This window comes from Bombina bombina, chromosome 4 (assembly GCF_027579735.1).
Source record: "Bombina bombina isolate aBomBom1 chromosome 4, aBomBom1.pri, whole genome shotgun sequence".
In the NCBI taxonomy this organism is placed as follows: Eukaryota; Metazoa; Chordata; class Amphibia; order Anura; family Bombinatoridae; genus Bombina; species Bombina bombina.
In genome coordinates, this window is record NC_069502.1 from 1097917669 (window position 1) to 1097937920 (window position 20252).

Genomic DNA, 20252 nt, shown 5'->3' on the forward strand with positions numbered 1-20252 from the left:
TTGGACTGAGCAGGTGGGTTTCAGCCTGAGGAAACGGCCAGAGCATTGCGGCCGAGAAACGCGTTGCTTAGCTCAATAAAAGTATTGTTTTATCATACTTGGATGTCCTTTGTTCTCTCATGAACTCTCTTTTGATACATTTGGCAAAGTCAAGAGGAACATAACGCTATTACAGCAAATCATCTGTTCCACCTGTTACCCTCTGTTTCACTGTGGCTTATTTGTTTGGGTCCACTAACCTTAGCCTCTGACAGTCTCTGGAAACTGGAACGGTTGTCACTCTGGAGTTGTTAACCCATCTGCTTAGTCCAAAGGATTCTGGTTCAGCTGTGGACTCCCACCTTACCACAAATAGGATATCGGGGTCACAGCATACTGACTGCTGTATAAAGGTCAGCCTGCCTGTTTGCACTTTTTTCGTTAAAGAGTGCCATCACACTTGTATTTGTTCACTTGTTTACCCTGCATCGTTTCACACTGTTTGCAAATACTACACCATGAGGCGCTTTCTTTTTGTTTTTATATTTTAGATACACTGAATCACAAGAAAAGCTGCCTATTTATTGACTTTAATCGTCACAAAATACTTTATTATTATTTGTTTGTTACAGTTATCAAATTGTTGCTATCACTGTCGTTTTTTGGATTAGTTTTGTATCATCGTTTTTCTTTGTTAGATTTTTATTTTTTATTATTATTATTCACCACTGTACACAATTTTTTACCAACATATATTTATATTTATATTGAAGTTGTTTTTCAAGATTCTAGCGCCCCTTACTTTTATGTATTCCACATAATTTTAGAATCTAAATAAGATGTTAATCTATTACAAATGTTTTTACACTTTGCTGACATGTTTATTTATTGCAATATTATATGTAAATGTCTTGGATTACGAGGTGCTTTTATGTCCTTTTAACAGATACACCAGCTATTGCAGACCCATAATTTACAGACACATTCAATATTACCTACATCAACTATAGTTTGGACAATGGTGAAAATGTGGAAATGATAAGTATATGGATATAAAAATATTATGCATAACCCCTAAACCGCGGCACTCCCGCATTGCAAACACTAGTCCAATATTATTAACCCCTAATCTGCTGTCCCTAACATCGCCGCAACCTACATTACTGTTATTAACCCCTAATCTGCTGCCCCCAAAATCGCTGCAGAATCCAACATGAAACAGACTTTTGTGACTTCAGTTTTGAGAGCGGGGCTGACAGACGTGTTACACAGCTCCATGGTGGCTATGAGTCGCTGAAGCATGAGATCTTGCCCCACTGCTACTACCCGTGTATCCGGCCTGGTTTTGGTATTTTTGGGGATTTTGGCTCTGTCTGTAGCCATAGCGGTGGAAGTCTTTCATGCCTGCTGAGGCTTTGTGGTAAGGTACCACACTCCATGCCAAAGGAAAGAAGAGTGGCGGACAGACCGGACCAGAGGTACGACATAAGAGCTCAGGAGATTTGGGAGCTACTCCCTGAAGCTGCATCTAATACTTCCGCTGGTAGGTCGGGGCTGCTTCATGGTGGAGGGATCCGTGTGTGGCGCCTCTTCCTCGCGGTAAAGAGCAATATTTTCCCAAGTGCAGATGTCCTCTGGAAGTGGTCGCTACACAGTGTATAATTCTCTAAAGTATCCGGAGGAGTTGGAGTCTGTTACAATGAGCTGCTGATTACTCTGATTATCCTGCGCCCTGGATGAAAAGTGGTAATTCTCTATCAGCTAAGTTTTCTTAAGTTATCCCAAGGCCTACATTGGGGCTAAGGCCTGTATTAACTTTTGTTCCCTTCAAAGTCTCGGCCAAGGTTCTTATAGGACTAAGCTGATCCCGCAGGTACTATCTTATCAAATCATATGTTGTGGCCATATTTATTGAAGTTTGCGGGTTGTGCCAGTATGGTCCTTTTTTGCCGTAGTTAAAGTCTTGGACAGCAGTATATTGTAACGTTGGAATATTACTGTCGCTCTGGGTTTTTCCTGAGCCAGACTGTCTGGGACATACAAGAAGCATTTTTTTGGAACTCAACCTTAATATAACTGAAAGACTGTGTCTATTTAAAATCTGAAAAGTTACTTGGTAAGGATAGAAATGCTAATTGTATTGTTATTCATTGTTTAAACTGGAAATAACATTGCTGAATACTTTTTCTTCCTTTATATATTGCAAAGGCTCTTATTATTATAGGTTCAAGGGATAAATAAATGTTGCATAGAGTTAATATAGTCTGACTTAGAGACTTTATATTTCGGTTAGTATTAAAGCTATTTTCAAATTAGAGCTGGGTATAATAGCTATATATAAAAAGGCTGGGTTTATCTTTTTCTCTTTCTTTTTCCTCACTGGCTTAAAGTAGATATATTGTCTAGTTAATAGGCTCTGAGTACACAGATTATTTAATCACTTAAAAAAAAAGAAAAAGAAAAAAAAAGAGCACATTTGCTGCTTTTGGTTCACATTTGTTACTTTGGTTTAAGTATCTAGGTGACCAAGAAGTCCTAGATAGATCACTTATTTTTAGAATCCACGGTATTTGGATAAGTTTTTTTATACACATTAAAAGTCTATGGAAAGGTTTATTACACAGGGGAAACGAAATTCTCCCATAATGCCATCAAAAGTTAAAGACAGGAGGAATAAGAACTCAGATTCTACTTTAGAAACTCCTATGGATATGACTACTTCTATGGTGGATACCCAATCCTTACTGGTCCAATTGACAGCTATGTTTACCCCCCGTTTGACATTAAGAAAGAGCTAAATAATATATCTTCTGAGCTTGTTATATTGTCAAATGAGGTTAAACAATTTTCCTCTAGAATGAATGAGGCAGAAGCCAGAATATCAGATTTAGAGGATCCAGTTAATACTCCAGAAAGTATAGTTCAAAGTCAGGAGACTAAGATTTCAGATTTACAATTGCGTCTGGAGGATCTTGAAGATCGCTCCAGACGCAATAATATTAGAATTGTTGGTCTACCGGAAACACCTCAATACGAGGACCTTCTAAAATTTACTTCTTTATTATTACCCCAAGCCTTGGACTTCCAGTCCCATCAGCTTCCATTAGCAGTTGAAAGGGCACATAGGTTGGGGGCTAGAAAACCTAATGTGGATATCCAACACAGAAGTAGAATGTGCATTTTCAAATTACTGAGATATCAGGATAAAGTGGAACTCTTGAGTCATTTATTTTTGACAATAATAAACTTTTATTGTTTCAAGACTTCTCACTTGAAACATCTGCTAAGAGAAAACAAATTATACCATATTGTACAAAAATTGTGCAAAAAGGTCTGAAAGCATGGTTATCTTACCCCGCTAAGATAATTGTATAAGACAAGGATAACAGACGGGTTTTAAATAACATTCAAGAAGCCCAGGAATTTATTGATAAGATCTAGGACAAAAGGGTAATTGCTTTTCTAAAGCTTATTTTAAAGGCTATATGAATAATGTGTTCTCTACAAGAGATATGTCTAGAAGAATCAGTTTGCTTATAAGAATGCAGCAGCTCAGGTTGTTTCTTTTTATTATGTATCAGTTTGTATTATTAGTTATGTTTTTATTTCAGGTTTAATTGCACAATATACAGGCAATAGTAATATTTATAGGGTGGGCCCTTTTTTTTTCTCTCCTTTTATTTTTTTCTCTCCCCCCTCCCCCTTTCTCCCCTCCCCCCCTTTTTATTATTTTATTTCCCTCACAAGGTATCATACAATGTGGGGGGGGATTACATCCCCTAGAAAAAGGAAACTTATTATTAAATACTTAGCAAAATTCAATCCCGATGTAATGCTTCAAGAAACGCATCTCAAGGAAATATAACTCCCTAAACTAAGATGTAAATGGGTAGGGGAAGTAGTAGCGGCACCTGCAGTTAACAGGAGATCTGGGGTGGCAATTCTCTTTCATAAAAATTTGGAATATAAAATATTTAATGTCCAAACCGATCCTGAGGGAAGATATATTATCTTGGGTGTACAGCTCAATGGTTGTAATTATACCCTTTGCAATGTATATGGTCCTAATAATTTTTCTCCAGTCTTCTGGGACAATATTAAATACAAACTATTCCCCTTTATTGGGGGGAATTTAATATTAGGGGGAGATTATAATATGTCCATTTGCCCTGAACTGGATAGATTATTATTAAAAAATGCCAGGGAACATCATAAAACTGCAAAAATGTTTAAAAAGTTTTGTTATGAATTAAGTTTGGTGGATATTTGGAGATTAAAAAACCCTGACCAGCGAAGTTTCACTTGTGAATCAAAAGTCCACAAAACTTTTTCTAGAATAGATATCATATTTATTTCCAAATCATTGGCTATCTGCAGAACAGAGGCTAGTATTTATGATATTGCGATATCTGATCATTCACCAATCTCAGTCACCCTGTGTGCAGCGGCTTTACCTAAGAATCAAGTGCCCTCTTTTTTCTTACCTCGGTTTTTGGCAAATAACCCAAGATTCATTAATTATTTAAAACAGAAGTGGAAGAACTACACGTTTTATAATATAGCCCAATTTGATAAAAGTGAGACATTTTGGGATGCTGCGAAAGCAGTATTGAGGGGGGAAATTAAATCATCTCTTTATAATTGGAGAAAAAAGACTTTGGCCTTTGAACGGCAGTTGGTTGCTCAAGTTAAAAATGCTTTTAGAAACTATTGTATATATAGATCTCCCGGTAATTGGGATAAATATTGTAAAGCTAGAAGAGAAAGGGACATCTTTTTAAGACAAAGATGTCATGAAGAAGAACAAAAAATTAACTTGCAATTTAGAGGAACCTATGGTAACTCTGCTAAATACCTGGCCAAACTAGCAAAAATCAGAAAGAATAAGAATCTTATTATCTCTATTAAAGATAATAATACAAGGTATACTGATCCCAAAGACATTAATAAAGTTTTTTTTAAGGTTTTTCAACAGTTATATTAAGAATCTCAGGTAGATATGGACAATTTCACATATTTCTGGACTAAAATTAAGATGCCTATGATTTCAGAGGAGGAACTTAAAGGTTTGAATCAACCTATTTCAGAGGATGAGATTTCAGAAGCAATACAAGCAGCTAGTAGTAATAAGGCACCAGGCCCTGATGGCCTTCCAATAGATTTTTATAAAATTCTGTCTGAAGAGATAAAAAGCCCCCTAGTTAGTTTATTCAACTTCTATTTCTATTATGGAAATTAAATGTCAAGTTATTTTACCGCAGCACGTATCTCGCTGATATTAAAAAAAGGTAAAGATCCTCTAGATCCAGGGGCTTATAGACACATATTGGTACTCAATGCAGATTACAAGATATTGACTTCTATTATATCCTTTAGATTAGCGATACTCTTGGATAAAATCATCCACCCTGACCAGACAGGATTTATGAAAAATAGAAATTTGTTTAGAAATATTCAACAAGTTACCTCTTTGTTAGATTATGTATGGAATTTGGATCGTAGTAAAGATAAGTCTAAAAAGTACAGGGAAGATGCTATACTTACTGTTGATGCAGAAAAAGCATTTGATGGGATTAATTGGAATTACTTATTTACAGTGGTAGAGAAATTTGGACTCAAAAATCAATTTCTTCAATTTGTTCAAAATCTTTATAAATTCCATATATCATATCTTTGTATAAATGGTTCTCTATCCCCTAAGATTTATTTAAAGAGAGGGACCCGTCAAGGTTGTCCTCTCTCTCCTTTACTCTTCAACTTGGCTTTAGAACCATTTGCTATTTGGTTGAGGGATAATCTTTCGGGGATACTAATGAGTTCTCATACGTTAAAAATTCTCCTCTACGCAGATGATCTGCTTATTTTTCTTGATAATGTATATAAAGTTATTCCGCAGCTCCTGCGGTTTTTTCACTTTTTTCATCTTTTTCTGGATACAAAATTAATTACAGTAAGAGTGAACTTTTATTGCTTTCGAAAGGGAGAATTAAACCATGCCCTCACCCATTTAAAACAGTTGATTGTTTTCGATATCTGGGTATAGTTTTACACAGAAATCCAGAAAAATGATATAGGATGAATTACGGTCCAGTATTACAGAAAATTAAGTTGGATCTAGATTCCTGGTCCTCTTTATTAATCTCTCTTTCAGCCAAGATCAATCTGATAAAAATGATTGTTTTTCCGTGATTATTATATTTATTCCAAAATCTTCCCTTATTATTATCTAATAAAGATATCTTAGATTTACAGGCCTGACAATCTAATTTTATCTGGGGAAAGGAAACCCCGGATTGCTCTTAAGAAATTAATGCTAAAGCGTCAGGTTGCGGGACTGGCCCTTCCAGATTTAAGATTATATAATTGGGCTTCTTTAGTTAAGGTTGCGCTGGAATGGATCACAGAACTAAAAAAATTCTTATTATTGGATTTAGAGTCCTTTTTAGTAACACCATGTTCATTAAAGGCTGTTTTACATTGCCCAGTAAAGAAACTTCCCTCGAGTGTTTCTAAATTGATTTCTATTAAAAATATCATTATTGCCTGGCAGAAAATCTGTAATCTGCTTAAAGTGTCTCCAGCATTCTCTGAGTTTCTTCCAATAATAGGTAACCCAGAATTTATTCCAGGTATAGCGCAGGAAGCATTTAGAAGATGGGCGGATCTTGGTTTAATTTATATCTTTCAAATTTTTAGCTCCAATCAAATAATGACCACCGAAGCTTTGTTTGTCTTCTGTGATCGAATTTAAAAGCTTATTTTCAACTACGTCATTTTGTTTTTTCTCAGAAATGGAATACTGAAGTATCGTCTGAATGGTCAGATATCATGAAAATCATTCACAGATTTGCCTTAGGAGGTACTTCTATATCGATGATATATGAAATTATGCTGGCTAAGCAAGGAGAATTACATGTTATTAAACTACATAATTTCTGGACGAGGTACTTTCCTGCTTTGGAGGAGAACAGGATAAATCAAAGTTTTTTGATGGTTGATAAATTATTGATATCAACGTCCTGGAGAGAATCACATATGAAACTTATCAATAATTATTATTTATCACCAGATAGAATGTCAAGATTTTATCCCTCTCAAAGTTTCCTATGTTCCCTTTGCTCTCTCCACAAAGCAGATATTAAACATTTATTTTGGTCCTGTCCGAAAATATTTCAGCTTTGGCAAAAGATCTGGTTCTGGTATAGTAAGCTATATCAAGATTATAATGTTTGGGGGCGGAGCCAACTGCCATGCTGTGAAGACGTCTGTGTGTGGATCTCTGCTCGCAGACCCAAATTTAAACAGTATTAAGCAGACACACAGCATAAAAAAAAGTGTTTTAGAAGTTTAGTATCATTCTCCAAGCTAACCTTATTCACTTAAGAGCCGAAGTTTGCGAGTCGATAGCCCGCTTTATTGCTACTTTGAAAGGAGGCCCTCTTAACGCATCACACAGTCTTGCTGCCTGCATATTTCGCTCCGGAGGGTCGGGGATCCGCTCCGGAGTGATTTTTAGGAAGAACTCTCCTACTTCTAACACTCTAACCCTGGTGGCGCTGGAGCTGCCTCTCTTGGAGTATTTGAGTTACGGCTGCTCTCTTTGGACCGCAGACTATGTGGAGCCTCTGCTGCGCTTGAGAGCCGGAGTTTGTGAGGTACCTGCTTGTTCCCCCTACTCTTGCAGGGGGCCTATTTAGCATACCAGATAGCCCTGCTACTTATGCCCTTCACTCCGGAGGGTCGGGGATCCGCTCCGGAGTGGTTTTAGTGAAGAAACCTGCTGCCTACACAAAAGCTGTCCACAATGGTGCCGGGACTCCCTCCCTGTGGTAAACTTGAGTTGCGGCAGTAATCTACAGATTGCCGACTCTGTGACACCTTTACCGTGCTGCCCCTGCTCTGCACTCTCACCGGTGAAGTCGGTGAAGCAATCCAGCGCGAACTCTGATTTAGGTCCGGCCTGGGGGCATGCTAGCAGGGCCTAGAAGATACTCCCTCTGTTGCCGGTGTAATCGTTCACTCCTGGGCCCCCTAGCTGGACTTCTACAAGGTAAAGCCCATATTTTTGTCCACATTATATGTAAGGGGTGAAGCCTGCAATTTTAAAAAGGACACTTAATGTTGATGGAGGGGTAAAGGTTCCCATACAGTTAGGCATACACTTGAGACATTTAAACCTGTTAAATAAAAAAGGCGACAAAATCCGCCATTTTTCCTCCCCCTCCCTACATCTCTGCAGCGTCTGAACAAACAATTATTAAGAGACACTTAACTTCGGCTCTCCCTCAGAGGCCGCTGGGAATCTACAATTATGAGAGCTAGAAGGCCTGCTAAACAACTAAGACTGTGGGAAGGCAATAGTACAAACACCTTGCAATAAAGTTCTTATCCAGGCCTGGCACACACATACTGTTATGCAATTACCAACATTACTGTGGGGACCAGCACTAATATAAGCGCTCCACTATACACATTTATCATCTTTGCCAAGTATGCAACTCTGGCTTTTGTTTTGCTGAGGATTCTGCAATAAAACATTTACTAGATGTGACCTTTTCTGCCTTGCTTTTTAGCACTAGCCTGTTTCATTGGTGCATAAGAAATAAGTGTGCTTAGGATAGTGTAAATCTGTGTCATATACTAGTCAAGATTAAACCTCATCACACAACCTGATAACAGTGGGGCTGGGATCTGCATTGCCTTTATTCTCTGCAAGTCTAAGGATTCAATTACATGCATATTTAATATATTGCTTATACATTGTACCAGCCAAAACACCCCTTCACTAAAAGGAACTTTTTGCTATCATATGCTGCTTAAAGTGGATTGATGTTACCTATGCCTTAAATTGAAAAAGTGAAATAGGACTTGCTTTGACATTATACAAGATCTAATCACTTTCATTAAAGGACACTTTCTATATAAATCTGTAGATCTTTCTGATCAAATATCCTCTCACAGAAGAGGGAGATTTTTGCTAAAATAAAGGCTTGGCCCTGCTTTGGAATTTGACTTTCAGTGTCCTCAGCTAGTCCCCTCCTTCCTTTCCCACAGGTGCCTGGTGCCTGTGGGTCATACCCCCTGACCTTTTACCGACTTGGCCAATAGGAGGCATATCCCCAGGAGGGGACTATAACTGAGAGGTTCTAGTCTGTACATTTCTGTGTACCTACCCTGACGTCACTTAGAGTCGAAGAAGATCCCTTTCTAAACCATCACTTATTGTTTCACCACTCCAATCTATGGCCATAATCCTACTTTTGTTGGTTCACATGGCTCACAATATGCACTAAGGGGCGGGGTCCTTGGGGCCGAGGCATAAGGCGGTAAACTGAAGGACTGAGAACTAAGAAATTGGTACTAGATACCTTACTGAGGGATCTCTGCTTAACTGTACTACTCCACATTGCTGTTCCCCTGCTGAATCCCCCTTATCTCTATCATGCCACAGGGCTCTAGGAGGAAAACTGCTAAACCTTCAGAGTATAGAAAATCTGTGGCGGATCATTTTAAAGCTAAGCCTGCCGCTGGGAAGCCTGTAACTGAACTTAACACCTCACAACAACTGTTGGGGAGTAGTCCTGACATGACAGAAGCTTCAGGAATAGAAAATAGCCTCTCTGGCTCTATGGCTTCGGATTTTGTCACCACCCTCACTCAGAGGATGAACTCCCTTCAGGAATCCCTTACCAAAGCTATTAGGGGATCTGCTGCAGATCTCAGAAGGGATATTGGTGCCATCAGCGAACGTATTGACATTCTGGAAAAAAAGCAGGAGGACCTAACAGTAGAGCAGGGGAACTTAGCTAATCACTCACAGGTGCTAGTTGATATGTTGGACTCTGTTGAGGCTAAGATGGCCGACATGGAGGATTGTTCCCGTAGGAACAATTTGAGATTTAGAGGTGTTGCCGAAGAGGTAGCTCCGGCTGAACTAGGTAAGTACGTTAATGAGCTCTGTGAAATACTACATCCTCCAGGATTCCCTAATGAGACCCTAATGGACAGAGTGCATAGACTCCCCAGAGGGAGAAATGTCTCAGCGCATAAACCAAGGGATGTGATTGCCAGATTTCACTATTTCACCTATAAAGAACAGATCCTTAGAGCCATGTTTCAGCGTCCCACATTGCCTAAAAGATTTGAGTCTATACAAATATTTCCTGATCTGTCTCAGTACACGGTGCAAAAGAGAGGCACCTTCCGTGAAATTACCAAATCATTGAGACAGATGGGAATAAAGTACAGGTGGGGATACCCCACTAAGCTGCTGATTCAAAAAGATGGTCGATTCTACACGGCTGATACTCCAGACAAGGGACAACTTCTTCTCAAAGGATGGATCAAAAACAACAACCAAAGCAGGGAGAATATCTCCCCTATTCCTAAGGAAACGGAACAAAGCACCACGTCCTCTTCCATTCTGAGACCGACGGCATTTGAATGGAGACCACTTGCTCAGAGGATTGCCCCTTCTAAAAGACAGAACTTAGCATCACAACAGCTGTCATCAGATCGAGCAGAGGATCCCTCGGATGATGAAGATTGATAAGTATACTTTTCATTAATGAATGTTCCTTATTGCCATGTTCTGTGGGGGGGACTTTCCTGTTTATCCCCAAGTTATAAACTCGAGAGAAGAAAGAAATGTTTTATTGCGGGACTAGAGACATTTAGCCCCACTCAGGGAAATGTTGCAGGGCCATGGACATGCTATGAGAGACATTTTGCCCCAGTTATCATGATGCCGATCTGTTACAAACAGCGAAAATGCTTGATTAATATGTCTCTTTTGCATTATTTATGATTATTTTTTATCATTCCTGATGCTTGCTGCGAGTACTGGTGAGCCTTGTTTAGAAGGTCTATGTTAATTTTATATTATGTGTGCCTGTAGAATTGATGTATGTGAAACTCAGCAGATTAGTATAGTTTAATGCGTGATAGGACATGACTTGCTAGGTTTTAGGTTGCTTGCCATTTGTCATAACCTAAGCTGGTTGATTTCTCCCTCCTAGATACCTCTATTTAACTGTATAAGGTCTCAGCTTACTAAGCCCTGTAGGCATACCTATTAGATACTGTTTTCTCCTGACAGGCGTGGAAACTTTCACTTTAGATATTAGAACGGGTTGACAGGATATCAGCTTAGTTATTAACACATAGATGCACTGTTAGATGATCTAAATGATCTAAATGATTGGCTGGGTATGGTTTAGGGTATGGATCTCACCTTACCACTATTTGTATGCACACCCCATAGATATTCTCTTCTCCTGACGAAGACAGCAGACTCCACTTTAGATACACATACCCCCCAACTGTCCCGATTTTCGCGGGACAGTCCCGATTTTAGGGGTCTGTCCCTCTGTCCCGACTTGCTAGCCATCTGTCCCGATTTGCCCCAGGCAATTTAAAAAAAAAAAAATTCTATTGGGCCCATACTCAGAAGCAGCTGTCATTGCTCTCACAGGGTTAGATACCTGTTATATTCCCTGTGGAAAATGAATGGTGTGTGGGTTAAGCAGGAGTAAGAAGGCTGTATACACTCTGACCATGGGTAATGGTGACCTCTCTAACCTACCTCTGGTAATGATGATATCTAACCCCTGGTGATAATACTAGCATGCCTTCAGTTTTATACAATGAGCAGTGCTAATACCAGGGTAACAAACAGTGTAACGAACAGTGGCAGCCGCAGACTGCCAGCTAATGTGCTTGCCATCCCCAGGACCCCATACAATGAATTACAGATACCCATATATGATGTAGTGTGTGTCTGTCTGTATCCATAACTGTGTGTGTGTATCTGTATGTTCAAGTTTATGCTATGTAGTGTGTGTATGTCTGCATGTATAAATGTAAGCTATGCAGTGTGTATGTGTATCTGCATGTATAAGTGTGTATCTGCATGTATAAGTGTATGCTATGTAGTGTGTGTGTGTCTGCATGTATAAGTGTATACTATGTAGTATACTATGTAGTGTCTGTGTATCTGCATGTATAAGTGTATGCTGCATATATAAGTGTATGCTATGTAATGTGTGTGTGTCTGCCTGTATAAGTGTATGCTATGTAGTGTGTGTGTATATTCATGTGTAAGTGTATGCTATGTAGTGTGTGTATCTTCATGAAGTGTATGCTATGTAGTGTGTGTGTATCTGCATGTATAAGTGTATGCTATGTAGTGTGTGTATCTGCATGTGTAAGTGTATGCTATGTAGTGTGTGTGTGTGTGTGTGTATCTGCATGTATAAGCGTATACTATGTAGTGTGTGTGTATCTGCATGTATAAGTGTATGCTATGTAGTGTTTGTGTGTATCTGCATCTATAAGTGTATACTATGTAGTGTGCTACTGTGCATTTTTGCTGACTTTAAAGGCCAGAACTTAGAATATTAATGGGGAATGCAGAGAGCAGTTTTAAAGAATTTATTATTAAATGTCCAATTAAGATAAAAATATTTAGCAATGTCTGTGCAAAGGATAATTAAATACATAGCTCACATAGCCATACCAATGGTTTGAGCTTGTGTTGATTTGCTGCCTAAGTGTATTAAAATCTATGAATTTATAAATTTTTTTAATTATATTACTTTGGTCTTATGATTTTTTAAGCCCCGCCCACATATTTTTTTAAGCAGTGGGGGGGGGGGTGTCCCTCTTTTGAATTTTGAAATGTTGGGAGGTATGGATACAAGTGAAGTTAAACATGACACCAGTTAAGCTAGCAGCACATAAGTTTACTGTTAAGGGCCTTAAATAATCGGCATGGCAAGGTTTAATATATAGGCCAAAACGTTCCAGGTCTTGTTTTCGTACCCACCAGATACTTTTTTCTCCTGACAAGCATGGAAAAAATTCACTTTAAATTCAGGAATAAATGAACATGATATCAGTCGAAATATAGACACATGCTAAAAGTATTTCTTCTTTACAGACATGGTAAGCCCTGCCCTAGCTATGGGAAAAGATCGACACGCTATCAGTTAGGTTAGGCTACAAATGCATATATTTAGCTTTAGGTGATTTACCAGGTTATATTCGCTGCCTGATATACTTAAAGATGATATTTAGTTTTACACTCCCTAGTCTTGACTTACCTAGCTTAGAGTAAAGGTTAGGGGGCATGACACATTGGTGACACTTCTGGGGACACCTAACCCTGCCCTGCAGGAAACGGAGAAATCTTAGACATACTGCGAAAGCCTTGTCTAGGTATTATAATGCCAAGTTGTTATACATTGATAAAGGGTTCTGTTAATCTCTTTCTGTTCTGTGTTATTTATATAAGTTATTTATTATCTTGAAATGTCTGTTTTTGCATTTACAAGCAGAGATCAGTTAAACTATAGATAGATGCTAATAAGTAAGGTGTTTAACTGGAGCAGAAAGGTCTGCTCCGGACAGCAAAGAAAACATTGCATGTAAGTTTACGTTTGAAAGTCACTGTTATAATCAGATATGTTTTTGAGATCATAACAACATCATACCAACTTATCTCGCAATTATGTTTGAAAGTTATTGTTCTAATCAGATATGTTTTTGAGATCATAACAACATCATACCAACTTATCTAACATTCACTCTCTTTCTCACTGACATGTACACTTCTAACCAAGTATAGACAGATCCCGCCCCAAGTCCGCATACCACCTTTCTCCACGACTATTGCTCATTCAGTAATACTAACCCACACACATGTACGTCTTGAAGGAGACATATGGAGTAAGGTTTGTTTATTCAAGACATAGGATGCCCTATTATGTGGTTAGATATGACTTTAGTTTCTTTCCTGTTTATAATTACAGTAACAAATTGGGGATATAAAATAATTGTGTTTGACAACACAACCCCCCCCCAACTGCAGACTCTGCCTCGACCCAGACCTCACCCCCCCCTTCCTCTTCCTTTTGGACACTAGTCTATATGGTCGTCAGACTGTATCTCTCCACCCCCCCCAAGGGTAATACCAAAGCTTACCGAAAGTAAGCAAAAGAACACAGATTCACTCGAACTCACAAAGTGACTCAATATCCATATTTTCATAAATTGAGGGTCAGACAACAGCAGCCCGGCCACACTAGCAATAATCCCCTGACCTCTCTTCCTTGGTCGTTACTGCTTCCTATTATACATCTATATCTCTCCCTATACACCACTTTCTATACCTTTCCTTCTCCTCCTCCCCCCCCCCCCCCCGGTGCAGTCCCTTCCCTTCCCCCCTTTTTTTTTTTCTCTTCTTCGCAATGAGCCCCGGTCTCAAATTTGTCTCCCTTAATACAAAGGGACTTAACTCGCCCACGAAGCGAAGCATGGTGCAATCATATTTGAGGAGGCTTCAGTGTGATGTATCCTTTTTATAGGAGACACACTGGGCTTCGACTAATACCCCAGTCCTGAAATCTAAGCACTACCCAGTGGTGCTCAGCTCAACTTACCACGAGAAAAGCAGAGGTGTATCAATCTGTATCAGTAAAGCGGTGGCTTTTCAACAGCTACATGCAGAAACGGACCCGGAAGGGAGGTTTCTACTGGTAATCTGCAGACTCAATTCGCACCTCTATACTCTTGTAAACTTATATGCCCCTAATCAGGGTCAGATAACTTTCCTGCGCACAATGTTGCACTTTATAGATGGTCTGAAACAAGGCACGCTCATATTAGGGGGTGACTTTAATTTAGTCTGGGACCCCTATATAGACAAAAAAATCCAGATCGACAAATCATAGATAGATACTCTCAGTCCACGGCCCCTAAATTTCAAAACCTCATTTACCAGTCCCCCTTGCTATTTGCCCTAGTCATGGAACCATTGGCGGAGGCGATCCGTATGTTGCCTGCTATTGAGGGAATGCCAATGGGCTCCTGTCAAGAAAAAAATTGTGTTATACGCAGATGATGTCACTCTTTTTCTTATGAACCCTGCATGTTCAGTTCCGGCAGTCTTTACCACTTTAGAACAGTTCAGTACCTTGAGCTACTATAAAATAAACATGTCGAAAACAGAGGCATATAGTATCAATCTATCTAGCGAGCAGATCTTGAACCTACAGGAAATGCATGATTTCCACTGGTCCACAACGTCTATCAAACATCTCGGTATTCATCTAAGCGCGGACTTGGATAGTATTCTATCATTAAATTTTGATGCTCTAATTACTGAGCAAAAGTCTTTAATACACAGATGGGATTTTAAGGAGATCTCTTGGATGGGACGCATAGCTACGGTGAAAATGTCGCTACTCCCTAAGGTGTTGTATCTGTTTCGATGTATTCCTTTGAATATCCCGCACAGTACCTTACAGCAAATCCACCGGCTCTTATCTAAATATGTCTGGATGAAAAAAACCCGCCGGATTAGCTACAAAATTATGCAGAGAGAGTTTTCTAGAGGCGGAGTGTCTTTTCCGAACATATTTCTTTATTATGAAGCTGCTAGACTATCGCAGATCACGGCCTGGGGCCCTGCTAGAGAGAAACCGAAATGGTTCAGACTAGAAGAACTACACTTACCTGAAGGCTTAGATCTTCTGAGTGTTCTGTGGGTTCACAGACACAAACAACTAGTTGACAGGGTTACTAACCCCGTAGTACAGCAAAATATTAGAATGTGGCATGAGCTCAGACATCACACAGAGATTGCCCCACACCCCTCACCGATCTTCCAAATGAGGGGTCTCCTGTGGGAACTCCCAAATATCCATGTCGAATTCTGGATACAACATAATTTTGATATGGTGGAGCATTTGTTTTCTAACGGTAGGCTTATGACAGTCCGCCAAATACTCGACTCACTATGGGGTCCTCCCCTATGGCTCCACTTTGAATGCTGTAGAATACTCAGCTTGCTGCATTCCTGGAAATTCGGGGCTCAAGACCTAAGACCCCATTCTAAGTGGGAAGAGAGATGGCTGCACGAAATGGGGACGGAAAAACCTCTTACATTTCATTACAAAGCCATGTTACAAGATCACTCGGTGGGTCTCCCGGGCCAAATCAAAATGTGGTGCAGGGAGCTAGCCTTAAATATATCAGACATAGAGCTGAGAGTTGCGATTCAACTGACAAAAAAAAACGATTCATTGCATAACAATTTTTGAAAGCTATATGAAACTTATGCTACAATGGTACAGAGTGCCTACTAAACTGTCGAAAATGTTTGCCAGTGCATCCCCAAGGTGCTGGAGACTGTGCGGAGAGGAAGGCTCTAACTCACATGTGTGGTGGTCGTGCCCAAAAATCCAAGATCTCTGGAGAGATGTTGAAACGCTTTTACATTCTATGAATGTGACTATACAGCTGACGCCAAGCCTGGCTCTTTTCCATATTCTTGATAAAGCCCTGCTTAAATGTAGCAAGCAATTGGTGATCTATGTGATGGCGGCCACTAAGCTCTGTATTGCCAGAGCATGGAAACAAGTCGCTCCACCCACAATCTCGGATGCCTGCGAGGTAATACAATACCTGGCTAACATGGAGAAATTTGCATATAGTTCACTGGAACGGATAGAGGACTATTGGGTAATATGGGAAGACTGGATTCAGATCCAATAGACCCAGACACTTCCTCATGCTACTGTTCTTTTCCCCAGACAATTGGGTCCGGGGACATTGTGCACAAGCTGTTATAATTAATCTCTTTATTTTTTTTATTTTTTTTCCCTTCCTCCCCCTCCTCCCTACAACTCCATCACTACTATTACTCTTTCTTCTCTGTTCCTTCTTCCCCTACCCCTCCTTCTTCCCTGGACCTCCCTGCCACCTCCCATGAGATGACTCCTCTGCTCTTTTCCCTTTGGCCTTCCCCTTCTACACAACACCCTTGAATAATCAAGATGAACTAGAGACCATCTTGACACCTGAGATATGTGGTTATATTTGTCACTTACAGCCTTTTACTACAAGTGCTAGATTTATGTTTCATTATTTGAGATCCCTACTAAACCTGAGGATGCTTCTTAACGAATATCTAGACATATATATATTGTTTATTGTATACTTGGTTGTTTATCACTCAGTGTTATGTCTGGACGCCATATGTCAAACCTATGTAATTACTTTGATGCCTTTGTGGAAAATAATTTTTCCTCTTGTTGTTTGACTGTATGCAATTTTGGTTCTCAATAAAAATATTTTAAAACCAAAAAAAAAAAAAAAAAAAAAAAAAAATTATAATGTTTATACTCCAGAAGATATTTTTTTCTTATATGTTCTGATTCTAGATCTAAAAGAATGACCAAAGTTCTGAATACTATTATTCTCACTACAAGACATTTAATATTGAAAAGCTGGAAAGATCATGCTGCGCCGAGCTTTTCACTATTTATTATAGATATACAATATCAGATACTATTTGAATCTTATTACACAAACTTTTTAGCTGAACCCAGGATAAGAATCTTCCTTCTGGACTGGCTCCCACTTATTAAATCTTTCCCACTCCATATCCAAAGATGCATATTGTCCCCTTTTTTAAAACTCTATTTCATTTGCTGAGCTAGTGCCAATCTTTTTCCGTCATCATGGTTGTCATGATCTAGGGAAATTGATTTGAACTGGGGGAACTGAGAGAAGGGGGGAAAAAAAAATCCTTCTTTTTTTTTTCTCCCCTTTCTCTGGGGGTTTTCCCTTCTAGTCTATTGTGCATTAGAATGTTTAGTCTGTTTATGTAAGAAAAAAGATTTAAAAATCCCAGCAGGTTTTTTACAACACAGTTTGGACATTATGTATGGGCATAACTCTTCGTAATATGGTTAATGTCTCAGTTTTTTTTTAATTGCCGAATATATGATATCAGACCCTGCGTGGCGCAAGATGTCTAATTTGATTTTTCAGGTATCTTCTGCTGGTTATAAATAAAAGTTAAAAAAAGTATATGGATATGAAAATATTATGCAGCTCTTGTTTCTTTTGCTTATTAACATGTTAATAACTTGTTGATGTGATAACAATAACAACACAATGCAAATAATAATAATAAATAAATAATTAATGGCTAGATTACGAATTTTGCGTTATGGGTGAAAAAGCAGCGTTATAGCTCTTTTTCACTACCGCGAGTCTTGCAGGTTTAGCTGCACCGCACACTTTTTTGGCCATAATGCAACGTAACTACCTCAGCTTTCAAAAAGTCATTTTTCAATGGGACTTCCACAGTGCCGGTATTACGAGTTTGCATGGGAGACCAAAAAGTGAGCAGTACACCGTATACCATAAAGATCGCGACCGTAAAATAAAAATCAGTGGTTATGGGTTTTGCGCTACAAAGCTGTAGCATAAAACTCATAACTAAAGTGCTAAAAAGTACACTAACACCCATAAACTACCAATTAATCCCTAAACCAAGGTCCTCCCGCATCGCAAACACTAAAATAAAATTATTAACTCCTAATCTGCCGCTCCGGACATCGCCGCCAATATAATAAACATATTAACCCCTAAACCGCGGCACTCCCACATTGCAAACACTAGTTAAATATTATTAACCCCTAATCTGCTGTCCCTAACATCGCCGCAACCTACATTACTGTTATTAACCCCTAATCTGCTGCCCCCAAAATCGCTGCCACCATACTAAAGTTATAAACCCTTAAACCTAACCCTAAGTCTAACCCTAACGTAACCCTAACACCCACTAACTTGAATATAATTAAAATGAATCTAAATAAAAATTACTATCATTAACTAAATAATACCTATTTAAAACTAAATACGTGTAAAATAAAACCTAAGCTAGCTACAAAATAACTAATAGTTACATTGTATCTAGCTTAGGTTTTATTTTTATTTCACAGGCAAGTTTGTATTTATTTTAACTAGGTAGAATAGTTACTAAATAGTTATTAACTATTTACTAACTACCTAGCTAAAATAAATACAAATTTACCTGTAAAATAAAACCTAACCTGTCTTACACTAACTCCTAACCTTGCACTAGAATTTAAATAAATACATTAATTAAATACGATTAGCTAAATTACAAAAAACAAAACACTAAATAACACAAAATAAAAAAGAAATGATCAAATATTTAAACTAATTACACCTAATCTAATAGCCCTATCAAAATAAAAAAAAAACCCTAGCCTACACTAAACTGCCAATAGCCCTTAAAAGGGCCTTTTGCGGGGCATTGCCCCAAAGAAATCAGCTTTTTTACCTGCAAAAAAAAAATACAAACACCCCCAACAGTAAAACCCACCACCAACACAACCAAACCCCCCAAATAAAATCCTATCTAAAAAACCTAAGCTCCCCATTGCCCTGAAAAGGGCATTTGGATTGGCATTGCCCTTAAAAGGGCATTTAGCTCTTTTTCCACCCAAACCCTAATCTAAAAATAAAACCCACCCAATAAACCATTAAAAAAACTTAACACTAACCCCCGAAGATCCACTTACAATTTTTGAAGACCGGACATCCATCCTCAACGAAGAGGCAGAAGTCCTCATCAAAGCTGGCAGAAGTCTTCATCCAAGTGGGCCGAAGTCTTCATCCAAGCCGGCAGAAGTCTTCATCCAGATGGCATCCTCTATCTTCATCCATCCGGCGCGGAGCGGCTCCATTTTCAAGACATCCGGCGTGGAGCATCCTTTTCTTCCGACGGCTAACGAAGAATGAAGGTTCCTTTAAGGGACGTCATCCAAGATGGCATCCCATCGAATTCCGATTGGCTGATAGAATTCAACAGTATTCAAGGGACGCCATCTTGGATGATGTCCCTTAAAGAAACCTTCATTCTTCGTTAGCCGTCGGAAGAAAAGGATGCTCCATGCCGGATGTCTTTTCAGGGCATGGGGGAGCTTAGCGCCTAGATTTAGAGTTCTGCATTAGCCGTCAAAACCAGTCACTTTCCAGCCGCGACTTTTCCATACCGCAGATCCCCTTACGCCAATTGCGTATCCTATCTTTTCAATGGGATCTTCCTAACGCCGGTATTTAGAGTCTTGGCTGAAGTGAGCGTTAGAACTCTAACGACAAAACTCCAGCCGCAGAAAAAAGTCAGGAGTTAAGATCTTTATGGGCTAATGACGGTTTATAAAGCTCTTAACTACTGTGCTCTAAAGTAAACTAACACCCATAAACTACCTATGTACCCCTAAACCGAGGCCCCCCACATCGCCGCCACTCTAATAAAAATTTTTAACCCCTAATCTGCCGACGGCGGTGTTATCCCTATGTACCCCAAATCTGCTGCCCCTAACATCGCCGACACCTACATAATATTTATTAACCCCTAATCTGCCGACCGGACCTTGCCGCTACTCTAA